General features: G+C 44.9%; 1 long non-coding RNA gene across 1 annotated transcript; it reads right to left on the reverse strand.

Moving 5' to 3' along the window:
• Positions 1-2,944: 2,944 nt before the first annotated feature.
• On the reverse strand, positions 2,945-8,153 carry LOC146045280 (uncharacterized). Its single transcript, XR_014465403.1, has 3 exons — positions 8,009-8,153; positions 7,429-7,476; positions 2,945-3,185 (listed from the first exon to the last, which is right to left on the reverse strand). It is a non-coding gene; the product is annotated as an uncharacterized LOC146045280 (long non-coding RNA).
• Between the last annotated feature and the right edge of the window lie 5,516 nt (positions 8,154-13,669).

Here is a 13,669-nt window from a genome sequence, read left to right on the forward strand (position 1 = left end):
GCGTGCATTCGGAGTGGTTTCCGAATGTACGCCCCCCAACATAAGTGTACTCCCCCGTGTCCGCCCATGTTTCCGCCCCGTTTTGCCCACTTTGAAACTACGCCCATGTGTCATTCCGCATGACGCCCATAATACGCCCCTATTTCCCGAATGATAGCGGTGAACAGTTCTGGACGGGATTTGGCCGAACTGGTACCGAGTCAATGCGTGGCACATGCGCGTAGCGTTCTCCACGCATGTGCAGACGCCGTAAAGACGCGATCCGAAAGTACGCGGTAAAGTCCGCGTCAATCAGAATAAGGGCCTATATAAGGTGATGTGTTGTGATTCCCTTATGTATTGATGTGATTTTTTTTTGAATTGTTTATTCTTGTTGTTGGCAAATTGCCATTCACTTTTTGCTCATTTCAGAACAGTGAAGAAGCGTTCCAGTTTAATAAATCTTACTGTTACTGTGACCTTGTATTTCATTGTATAAAGTGTTGCATTGTGATTCATAAGTCAAGTTACGGGAACAGAACACCAAAAGCCGCTGGATCCTAACGAAAGTATATCCACACCCTAACTCCATACTCACCGGCGTGCTACAACAGTATACTGTAGATATAATAATGACAGAACTAAGCAGGTATACTGTTTACGCTCAGGCACATATACCAATAACAATAATGGAGTATGACTTACCTGAAATAGACAGGATGCTGGTGAAGCAGCAGATGGTGAGTATCAGTGATAGCTGCATTATGATCCACAGATCTGAGTCAGTACAGAGCAGTCAGTCAGTACAGGGTGAGTGAGGAGTGGAGGTGAGAGCAGCCTTTCTTTATACAGGTCGAGTATCCCGTATCCGAATATCCGTTATCCAAATTATTCCGAAATACGGACTTTCCAGAAAGTGAAATTTTTATTTTTTTTTTTGCTAAAAACTCACTGGGGACATTTGTAACAGCATCACTGGGGACATGATATGTAACTGGCACTATATATGTGCAAGACAATGATTGCTTGTCATTCAAATTCAGTGCTGAGATAGTACACAAATTTTGTTTCACGTTTTGAAACCTTGTTTTTTTAACAATTAAAATATATTTGTGTGTATTTTATGTGGTAATAAAATATATTTGTGTGTATATTATGTGTTTATACAGCATAAATGCAATATACTTCAAAATACATCATTGAAATATTAAAATATTCCGAAATACGGAATAATCCGTTATCCAAAATTCTCCTGGTCCCGAGCATTTTGGATACGGGATACTCCACCTGTATAGGAGTCCTTGAGTACCGAGGTTGAGAACCACTGATATACACCAACTGGAACATCAATCGAAGAAAAAGATTAACACCATCAGCTGTACTATTAGGCTCCCTAATATTTCCCTGTAATTTGTAACCTTTGACATGATACATAGCCCGGGTGTTACACAAGCTTCAGTTCTAAAAATACAGCGGGGAATGTGTAGGGGTCCTCCATAGTTTTAGAACCAGCACTGAGCCAGGGAGTTAGTTCCACAGCCAAGGGATACAATTGACAGGTCCAGTTAGGCAAGCAGCCATCCACCCTGCTAATCAGCACAGGCCAGGGATTTTTGTGGAGGTAGAAACCCACCCAAATAAAGAGTTCCCCATTTCCAGGGTGCCTAAAGCTTTTGAAGAAGCCTGGGGATATCCCCTACACCCCTAGGTAGCAGGTGAGGGGTTGCCAGCTTGTACTAGTGTATAAAGTAGTATTGTCATTTTACAATGAGACTTTAGTGGTGACACACTTGTGGTTGGTGCTATTACGGGGTGCTGACACAGGGATTACTGGCACAGTCACCATGTGTGAGAGTGTGGTGTGCAGTTACAGCCACCAGGTTGAAGAGCGGGGGATGCGAGTACACAGACCTGGGGGAAAAACACCATACCTCCGCCCCCTCTCACATGTTGTGACTGTGGCCTCATACCCCCTCTCCCCGCTCTGGGTACGCCACTAGGGGAAGGAAAAGTGGACATAGCCAGATTGAAGTGTGGGGGGGTGCAAACACAGAGCTAGAGTGGTAACAAAGCTGGGGCAGTGGTGCTGAAAAAGCTGGAGGGTGTGTAGGAACTCGCCGGGTTAGTGGGCAGTAGTGTAAGATGCCGACATATGGAGATGCCATAAAAGAAAAGTTTGGGAGTGGGGAGCAAGCACACAGTGCTGGGGGGACACACAGCTAGGGGTGGTGGTGCCAACACAGGTAGAACTGGGGGTGCTGACACAGGGGGGCACAGACAAATCCTCATCCTCTGTGTCTGAGAGCCTTGAACATAGAGCTGGGGGATGCTGACACAGCCCCCAAGGGGGAGGGTTGGCTGATTTAGGGAGTGCTGTGGGATTGGGGGCAGGAGTGGGGTTGCTTACCTGCCCTGTGTAGGGGGTGCCAACGCTGGGAGAGCTACTGGGTGCTAACACAGCCACTATGTGGGCGAGCAGGGGCAGACAAAGCCAACAGCCTAGGTAGTTGTGGTTGCTGACCCAGCTGCTGGGTAGACGAGCAAAGAGGGGAAGACACAGCCACCTGGTTGGAGACCGGGGAGGGGAAGATTTAGTCACTAGGTTGGAGAGCGTGCAGGTGGGGTGTTGGGTCAACACAGCCAGGTAATATGTAAAAACTGCCTGATTGGCTCAGTGGCTGCATTATTACATTGCAGTGTAGAAATGAGCCTGTCCCACCTGCAATGCAACATGGATTTGCCAAGGAGCACAGATACATGCTCTTCCCTATTCCCAAGTCAGAATCAAACCTGATACAGATAAATGTAGGTTTCTTTATTTATTTAAATAAAAAATACAAAATGTTACAGTGATTTAAAAAATAGCCCCCACACCTGTCTTATTTCCATATCCCCAGACCCGCTATTGGTCCTATTCTGGAAATCCAAATATAAATTTTTTATTTGTTTTTACATATTTATATAGTCCCCCAGAAGCCCTGGAATCTCTCCCCTCTATAGCCCCATACCCCCTAGCTACTATATTTTAGATCCAGAGCCTTCATCTCCGAACTGTTCTTGGGTATCTGGAAACATTCCAGAAGGTAGGCCTTGCATATTGGGAAAATATTCGGCAAGTGGGCTCTGGTCATACTGAATCATTTGGGGAATGAAGCCTTGTCCAGAGCCTGTTCCTGAGCCTTCATCAGTGCTACTAGTCGGATTATCTGCAAAATAAAGAAATATGATTGTAGCCAGTGATCTGTCTGAGCATACAGTGTCAGAGGTGTGGGACGTATTCTATAGATGTAATCTACAATGGCCATTATCAAGTGATGCTTTGGGTCTGCGCTCTGTGACCGCTACTGTTACTGTTCCCTGAAGGCGCAGAGTTTATAAATGTACACAAATCCCTATAAAAGTGCTACAGTAACTATTAATAAACAAGAGCCTATTGCAGGACATCAATAAAATGGCATTAAAACGAGAGGGGATAATCATGGGAGACTTTAATCTACCTGATGTCAACTGGGAGCTGCCGGTTGCAAGTTCCACCAGAAGTAAGGACATTCTGAATTCCTTGCAAGGAGCATCCCTCCAGCAATTGGTGAGGGAGCCCGCTCGAAAGGACGCAATATTAGACTCAATACTTACAAAAGGTGACAGAATATCTGACATAAATGTGGGTGAAAACCTGGGATCCAGTGACCATCAAGCAGTATGGTTCAAAATAAAGACGGAGGGCGGTATTCAATGTGAATACCTGCGAGGTGCAGCGAATCCTTTTTAGGATTCGCTGCACATTCGCCACGTTCCGGAGCCAGCGGGCTCCGGTATTCAACGTGTCAGGGGCTCGCTGCCCCTGACTGGCGAATATGAGCTCCTGTGGCGATTGCCGCAGGGAGCCTGGGGACGGTGCCAGGCAGAGAGATAGTAGTCTCTCTGCCTAGCTCAGACCTTTGTGGGGGGTTAGGTGGGCTCCCCGGGTGCCAGGCAGCACAGGCTGCCCCCCCGGGGGTGCCAGCAGGGGGGCGTATATTCACTACACACGATCGTAATGATCGTGCAGTGAATATATGAATATGTAATGAGCGGCTCCGCTCTGGCGCCACCTGCTGGATGCTGTGTAAAAAATAAATAAAAAAAAATAATATTATTTTTAAAATTAAATATATATTCATGTGCTTACAGCACATGAATAAAAATAGCATGCCCCTCCTCAGAATAAAATTCCTGATTTTTTGACACCAAATGTAAAAAACAAAACACTTTATTTTAAAAGTTCACATTCCACTTCACCATAAAAAGATAGCGATTGCTACTCGGTGAATCATGGTGAAAAAAACCTAGAAATGTATTCGCCATCTGGTCATTGAATAGGGTGATTCACCGTTTTTGACAGAAATTCGCCAAACAGCACAAATTCGCCATAAAAACCTGGCGAATCAGGCTCATTGAATACCGCCCAGAGACTGACTCATCGCACACAAAAACAAAGGTGTTAGATTTTAGGAAGGCTGATTTTGTAGAGATGGGAAACTCTGTAAGGGATTCTTTGGCAGAGTGGAGGAACTTGGAAGGAGTGTAGGATAAGGGGAAAAATTAAAAAATGCAATTCTAAAAGCAACAGAACTTTGTGTCAAAAGAGTTAGGAAAAACACAAGAAAAAGGAAGCCATTGTGGTTTGCAAAGAAGTAGCAAGTATTGTGAAAGCAAAAAATTTGGCCTTTAAGAAATTTAAGCAGACGCAAAAAATGAGGACAAAGAGGTGTATCTTGTAAGACAGAAGGAGGCTAAGAAGGTAATCAGATGTGCAAAAGCACAGGCTGAAGAGAAAATGGCCCAGTCAGTGGGTAAAGGTGGGAAAACTTTTTTTTAGGTATATAAGTGAAAGGAGAAAAAAGTGGAATAATGGGCCTTATTTTGGTTCATTCTTTCTGACAAAATCCTTCTTAGATGGGCAAAACCATGTGCACTGCAGGTGGGGCAGATGTAACATGTGCAGAGAGAATTAGATTTGGGTGGGGTTTTACTTCAAAGTGAGATCTATATTGCAGTGTAAAAATAAAGCAGTCAGTATTTTCCCTGCACAGAAACAAAATTACTCACCCAAATCTAATTCTCTCTGCACATGTTACATCTGCCCCCCCCCCCCCCCCCCCCCTGCAGTGCACATGGTTTTGTCCATCTAAGAAGGATTTTGTCAGAAAGAATGAACCAAAATAAGGCCCAATGAGACTAAAGACAGAGAGTGGAAGTTTTCTTGAGGGGGACAATTTAATAGCAGATAATATTAATAATCATTTCTGCTCAGTATTCACTGCTGAAAGAGAGGGGAAGGGGCTACAGTTAAGTTGCAAGTATAGTCAGAAAACTGAGGGAGAGACAAGTACATTTACAGAGGAGAAAGTCCTCACAGAACTTTCAAAACTGAAAGTGGATAAATCAATGGGGCCAGATGGGATACATCCAAGGATACTAAAAGAGCTTAAAAGGGAGCTGGTAAAACCAATAACAGAATTATTCAACCAGTCACTAGCTACTGGAGTAATCCCAGAGGACTGGAAAAAGTGGAAGCAAGGAAGAGGTAAGCAACTATTGACCAGTGAGCCTTACATCAGTAGTAGGGAAATTGATAGAAACCCTCTTAAAACAAAGAGTTGTAGAATATCTCAAAACCAGCAATTTACAGGATCCAAAACAGCATGGGTTTACTGGGGAAAGATCATGTCAAACAAATCTTATTGACTTTTTTGCCTGGCTGACTAAAGTAATAGATCAAGGTGGGGCTGTAGATGTAGCTTATCTAGACTTTAGTAAGGCTTTTGACACTGTCCCACATCGCAGACTGTTAAAAAGACTTGAAAGCTTGAGATTGGATTATAAAATGAAGTTGAATGGATAAGAGCATGGTTGCAGGAGAGAAAACAGAGAGTTGTAGTAAATGGAGTACAGTCAAAGGAGGGAAAGGTTACAAGTGGAGTACCCCAGGGATCTGTACTTGGACCAGTGCTTTTTAATATCTTTATTGGTGATATTGCAAATGGAATTGAGTGTAAAATGTGCCTTTTTGCAGATGACACAAAGGTATGCAACAGGGTAGACACACCAGGAGGGGTAAAACAAATGATTGATGATCTAGGTAGATTAGAGTAATGGTCAAGAGCATGGCAACTACAGTTTAATGCCAAAAATCATGCACTTGGGTTGCAAAAATCCAAAGACTAAATATAGTATAAATGGCACTATAATGGAAACTACTGAGGAAGAGAGGGATCTAGGTGTCACTTTTTCAGGGGACTTAAAGGCAGGTAGGCAATGTAATAAAACAATGAAGCAATGAAGAAGGCAAGTCAGATGCTTGGTTGCATAGGGAGAGGTATCAGCAGTAGAAAGAAAGAAGTAATAATGCCACTGTATAGGTCATTGGTACAACCTCATCTAGAATATTGTGTTCTGTTCTGGAGGCCATATCTCCAGAAGGATATAATTAAATTAGAGAATGTACAAAGAAGGGCCACTAAAATGGTGCATGGTGGGAGACATTCTTCACAGGAAGAGGAGCAGCAGAACACGAAGACATGCACTGAAACTAGAGGGAGGAAGATTCAGGGGGAATGTGAGGAAGAATTACTTAACAGAAAGAGTAGTAGATAAGTGGAATAGCCTCCCATCAGAGGTGGTAGAGGCAAATACAGTAGTACAATTTAAACAGGCTTGGGATAGACATATTGATATCACAACAAAAAATAAAGATCAAATATGGTTTGAGGTAACATGTTTAAAAAAGGGGCAGACTAGATGGGCCAAGTGGTTCTTATCTGCCGTCAAATTCTATGTTTCTATACGACAATAAACCTACACAATGCCTTTAATCTACAGTATTTATGGGTATAGCACCATAATAACAATACAACAGTAGGCAACGCACAAAATCTAATTTAAGGAAAGTATATGCCCAGGGGGCGATCAGCCCAAAGTAACCGGAATTTTATGAAAGAATTTAGATTTTGTTTTTACATTTATGACTTTAGTTCAGTGTAATGTTATTTATGACTATATTCCCGGAGGCCGTCTGCCTCTTCCTTATCACTGTGGTGATTCTGGTACCTGAGATTGTACATGTTAGGTTAAGTGCTCTTTACTCCAACTATGCCAACGTAAACATCAATAAATATACTGTACAGTATATAGACCACATGTCACCAGTCTAAAGGTGCCCATACACGTTACAATTAATGTATACAATATCACAAAAAGTATATGCTGCAGACATTTTTTGGACTAGATCTCATCTCATCGCAAAACCGAGATGCGACGAGATGCAATATTGTATACAATAATTGTAACGTGTATGGGCACCTTGAGCCTGATTAGATAATAACAATATACAGCCGCACAATCTCTGACATTGTTATCACCAACTATGATCCCACATATCACACACACGTGTCTCTTATACGGTCATACCTGAGGCCATTGGAAGGCAGTCAGTACATCCGCTGCTGGTGTCCGGCACTGTAGGGTAACAATAAGCTCTCATTAGTCATCTGTATTAGTTACATCCATGATAACAATGTAATATATACATATACATAGATACATATCTAACACATAGCATACCTGCCTCAGGACAGTGGGCTCCTACCCTACTCTAAATAACATTCAACACTGTGGAATTCAGTGCAAATGTCCACTGCAAACACTGTAATGCAGTTATAGGAATAGGATGGTTAGAGGTAATACAAACCCCCACCAATAATTTAGTACATACACCAGTTTGCTTTAACCATCTGCATATCAAACATAGATATCCTTAAAACCTGGACTGTAATGTCAGAGTTTGGGTAACTGCTATAGAACATAATTGACTCAGTTTTTAGAGACCCAACTAATTTTTTCACTTGTAATTCTGTGAGGAGCCCTAGAAAACATGACCTGTAAGTCCTGAGCCTGAGAACTTATGCTACAGTATAGATATAATAATGACAGAACTAAGCAGGTATACTATATACACATATACCAGTAACACTAATGGAGTATGACTTACCTGGAATAGACAGGATGCTGGTGAAGCAGCAGACGGTGAGAATCAGTGATAGCTGCATTGTGATCCACAGATCTGAGTCAGTACAGCGCAGTCAGTCAGTACAAGGTGAGTGAGGAGTGGAGGTGGGAGGAGCCTTTATATAGGAGTCCTGTCCTACTCTCCTATGATGGGGGTCTGTGTATTCTGGGAGGGGTCACACTGAACAATACAGACTCCTATGTCTACAGTCACATAACAATGATATCACACTGCAAATAACATTACAGGGTCACACAGCTACATTCTATCTCTAGTTAATAGTCTTCTTCATACACTTAAGGCCCCCATACACTACGCGATTTGGCCCCGATTTCACCCGATTCTGGAGGATTGGGCCGAGAAATCGGGTGAAATTGGGCAAATTGCGTACGGTATGACATCTGATCTGATCCGATGCGCGGTCCTGTGCGCATCGGATCAGATCCGGATGTCGGACGGTCTGCACATAAGATAAATCATGTGCAGCCGTCTGGGGGAGTGGGGACCGGTCCAGGGAACGGCAGGAGCAGGCTGGGAGTGGGGACCGGTCTGGGGGAGCGGCGCGAGATGTACCTGCAGGCAGTGAGCGAGGACCGTGGCGCAGTGCAGAGCCGAGAGACCGGGGGCGCGGTGGGAGAATAGAAAGAAATCCTATTCAAAAGACTGGGCGGCCGCTGATTGGCTGGGAACTCAGCCAATCAGCGGCCGCCCAGTCTTTTGAATAGGATTTATTTCTATTCTCCCGCCGTGCCCCCGGTCTCTCTGCTCTGCACTGTGCCGCGGTCCCCGCTTCCTGCCTGCAGGTACATCTCGCGCCGCTCCCCCGGACCGGTCCCCACTCCCAGCCTGCTCCTGCCGTTCCCTGGACCGGTCCCCACTCCCCCGGACGAGCGGATGTGCAATACATGTAAATGAATCCGCTGCGCTCACCACACTATATAAAATCAACTCCACGCCGACATGGATAGTGGGGATATGAAAAGTTAGAGAGGACGCGTTCAGCCGCCGCTCGCCACGCTTCAGGTTGTGTGTGTGGTGGGGGGCGGTGCCTAAAATACTGTATAGTAAAGTTGATGGCATCGCACCCGATAAAATCGCATGCGATCGCATGAGATTTTGCGTGAGGTGCGATCGCATGTGATGCGATCCGCCCACGGCAAGAGAGCAGTGAATAAATTACATAGGAAAATGGCATCGCATCCCATCGCACGGCACTAAAACGGGACATGCGATGCGATTTTCTTACGCAGAATAGCCCACTAAGCAAATTGCTTAGTGGGCGCCGTGGTACTACACAAGTACCATCTTTCTCACTTGAATTGTTTGTCGTGCATCTTATAATTATGTTGGTATTGATAAATTATGTATTTTAATCATTATTTATTATGACAAAGTCCTTATTTAAATCAAGCCTCTCAAACATATAATGTATGTTATGTATATTTTGTGTACATTGTATTCTATAGCAAATTAATACTTATTTTATAGCACAACCAGTATTGTTCCACAGTAAAGAATTATAGGGAAAAAAGCGTCAAATAATGGGCTGTGAGGCTCCCAAATTATAAATGAGGACATTGGGGGTTACTAAGATCTGATCGCTGCTCGGCTAAATTTCACAGCCCTGCAATCAGGCGTACCCTGCCCCACCGGAGTGAAATTCCACCCCATGTACACCTGCTAATTGCTTGGCAAACCGCTCACCAGCTAATGATTTCTCCACTGTGTGCAGTCTGCGTAGCCCAGGACTAACTCAGTGGCTGCAATGGAGCTGACATCACAGACTATCCCTCTGACTCTCCCAGAAAATGTCCGGTAACCACCAATTAACTTGCGTACGGGCAGCAAATAAGAAAGTAGCAGGATTTTATCACAGGACGGCCTCGCGCATGCACGTATGTGCAGTCTCTCAATAATTGCCCAGCCTATGAATTCACAGATGTACAATCAGGTCTGAATAACCCCATAGTTACATACATTGCCCATGCTAGACCCAGCTCTGAATACAGCTGCCAGCTGCACACACTTCACTGGAAGATATATCTATTTATCTAAAGGCTCTCAGTACTTGTAGTTGGGTATTCCGTCAGTGCCAATGGCCGCGGGTTGTCAGCATTCCGATTGATTCCTTACCAATTTGCAACCACCAACAATGCCAATTTGGTCTTATCCACCACATTGGCATGCAAATGGAGGGTGTTTGGTGTGCCCAAGCACACACTTATGTCCAGCACCCACCTCACACGTTGCGTAACACATGTCTAACTATCTCCCCCAGCAGTGATTCCAAGCTGCCGGTTTTCCAGTCGGCAGCGGTCAGGAATGCATTACTTACTTCCCGCCACCGGCCTCCAGCCCGCATGCTCCCCAACCCAGGTTGAACTCTCAAAAGCCGGGTGCAGGGTGCTGCAGGCCTGCGGCTACATTGCTCTTCAGATTCCGGCCCTACCACCATGACTCGCTGATTTCACACTACATGCATGACTACCCACACTCCGGTCTGAACTCCCACCCACCTGCTGTGCCATGCCTGAGGCAGGCGCCATCCTAGAGTTACTATTAGGAGGATTCTTGGAAGGACTCAGAAGAAGGAAAGAGAATACGGTAAATAATTGTTCTATGTCCTCTTGTTGTGATAAAAAACTCTGTCAGCACTCTGCAGCAAATGTGACTTTACTGTCTGCACTGGTCAGTGGGCAGCCAGCAGCAGTAAAAGTCTTAACTGTAAAGATGGCCATACATATACAGATCGATTGTCAGATTGGGCTGGTTGGAACAAAATCTTGGTAATATCTGAATGACAGTTTGGCAGCTTTACAGCATTTCATTTCAGTCATTTTCTCTCATCCATTACCAGGATTTTGTTCCAACCAAGTGTCTGCTGCAGGCAGGCTGTTAGGAGAGAGAGAGGGCCAGCTCAGGGGGAATATGCTATTTGTTTTTTAATATTAATATAAGTAATCATATTTTTATACAAATTTCAATATATATTGGTTCATTTGGGTTAATCTGTTCTTGATTAAACCATTTTAGTGGTTAAGGGGCCCATTTATCATGGATCGCATTTACAATGCGATCTAAATGGAATTTTACCGCCCAGGATCGCATTGTAAAATGCGATCCTAGCGGCGGAATGTACCATTGCTGATGCGCAGGGACAGGGCTCCTAAAGGAGACCGAACCTGCAATGTGCTGAACTGGAAGCCAGGGGGGTCTGCACATGTGCAGTTAGCACTGACCCCCAACCCCGCTGACCGCACTTACCCGGCGGCATGGCGATCCATAGCCCATGGGCTACTGCCATCTCAGAATGGCGGTAGCCCAGGGATGCAATGCGCTGCTGCCCGATGTTTATACATTGGGCAGCATTGCATCCCCCATAGAAACCTACATGGGATGCAGCCGGTGGCGTTGCAGGAGGGATAGCATCAGGGACCGGAGATTCATGCTGCGGTCCCTCCTGATACATTTGGGTGTTACTTAATATTTGTGGCAAACCCCCAAAATTGGGTGTTTTCGGGGATTTAGCAGCTCTTAGTGGCTTAACATGGTTTTTCAACTGTAATTCTTAATATGGTTTAACATTAAAATGCCTTTACCTGAAGCACAGATCAGCTGACGGCTGAATCCCTGGGTGTGGTATAGGGTTCCGACAGTCGGGATCCCAACTTGCCGGACTCAGACAGCATGGCGAGCGCAACAAAGCCCCTTTGCGAGCTTGCTGCGCTCGCCACCTATTGTATTCTCCCTCTATTGGGGTCGTGGACCCCCACGAGGGAGAATAGCTGGTGGCCGTCGGGAAACCCTCTGTCTGTGTTTTAACAGTCGGGATCTCGACGTCTGGTAAATGACTGTGGCACCCAAATCCCTAATATGGACATTGTGTGATGTAAATCTTGAATTACAAATCAAGGCTCCAGCGTCACTTGTGTTTTCCTCAACAATAGGTAACTGTATTATTCCCGGTTGTCTGATAAGAGGGCTTTTGCCTGGGATGATTGGAATTAGGGAATTCAAACACAGATAATTCTGCAAACTTTGCTGTACTTGAATTAACAAAGACATGCTAATTATCTAATCATCAGCAAACACAGGCACAAAAGTCAGACAACACTGCCAGCTGAAGGCAGTATGATTTAAGGCCCCCATACACTATGAGATTTATCTGACCTGTAAAATTGCATCTGATTTCCCTTGCACTTCCCCGGCAGCTTCCCAGGAGGCCTACATTCAATTTGACACTTGATGTGCCATTTTTTACATCAAATTTGTGTCAGATAAATCACATGTGATTAATCACATGATTTATCTGACGCAAATTGGATATGCCATGAGATTTATCTGATGGGATGGCCCTAGGGAGTGGCCTGAACAGTGCTATACCTTACGGTGCAGGATGTTGCTCTATGCTCTTTTTGTATGAGTGACGACACCCCCCGAACTACATATAAATATACCGCCATTCTCCTTTCCTCAGAACAGTAATACCTTATATCTTAGGAGAATGGCGGTATATTTATATGTAGTTCGGGGGGTGTTGTCACTCATACAAAAAGAGCATAGAGCAACATCCTGCACCGTCTGTACGCTGGTATCATCTGCTCCATTAAATGTTCGGTACTTGTGTAGTAGCACGGCACGCATCGCATACCATTTGGCATGCGATGCAATATCGCGCGATGTTAACCAATGTCATACAATTTTAAAATTGTATGACATTGGATATGGCATACAATTCGATGGGATTCGATTTAAACTTGTATAAGCACCCTAATGGGTGCTTACAATGTTAAATGCACCCCCACGCCACCCCCCACTATAAACGTGAACCCGAAGCTTGGTGAGCGCAGCGAGCCCACGAGGGGCGGCAGTACGCGTCCTCCGACCTTTTCATACCCCCACTATCCACGTCAACGTGGAGTTGATTTTATAAAGTGTGGCGAGCGCAGCTACCTGTGAAGCCCGTGAGGGGACGCGGATACCTGTGAAGGTATCCGCGTCCGCTCGCCACGCTTCGGGCTTGCTGCGCTCGCCACACTTTATAAAATCAACTCCACGCCGACGTGGATAGTGGGGGTATGAAAAGGTCGGAGGACGCGTACCGCCACCCCTTGCGGGCTCGTTGCGCTCACCACGCTTCGGGTTCACGTTTATAGTGGGGGGGGTGGCGTGGGGTTGCATTTAACATTGTAAGCACTCATTTGGGTTTTCATCAAATAGGGGGCAAAAATCGCATCGCATGCCATCGGGTGCATTGCATGCGATGCGATCAAAATATTGCACGATCAATATCGGGGGCGCCGTAATAATACACAAGTACCAAATGTTCTATATGTCCTTTTAGGGTCGTCTTATATGAAACAAAGGTGTGCAACTGAAGACTGCACCTTCAGTATTAGAACAGAACAGCATAACCACTAGCAGCAGACATCTGTGAATGTCTAATGCACAGTCACTGACACATATACTGTACACTACTATACGTTTATGGTGATCATTCATAATCTCAGAAACTATTCACCTTTCCCATAGCCCCGTCTCCTAGTACTAGATAACAGACACTACTGCATACCTCCCAACTTTTGAACTGAAGAAATAGGGACACTGGGGCGGGGCGTATGCAAATGAGGGCGCGGCTTATGC

This window comes from Crinia signifera, chromosome 11, assembly GCF_055691185.1.
Source record: "Crinia signifera chromosome 11, ASM5569118v1, whole genome shotgun sequence".
In the NCBI taxonomy this organism is placed as follows: Eukaryota; Metazoa; Chordata; class Amphibia; order Anura; family Myobatrachidae; genus Crinia; species Crinia signifera.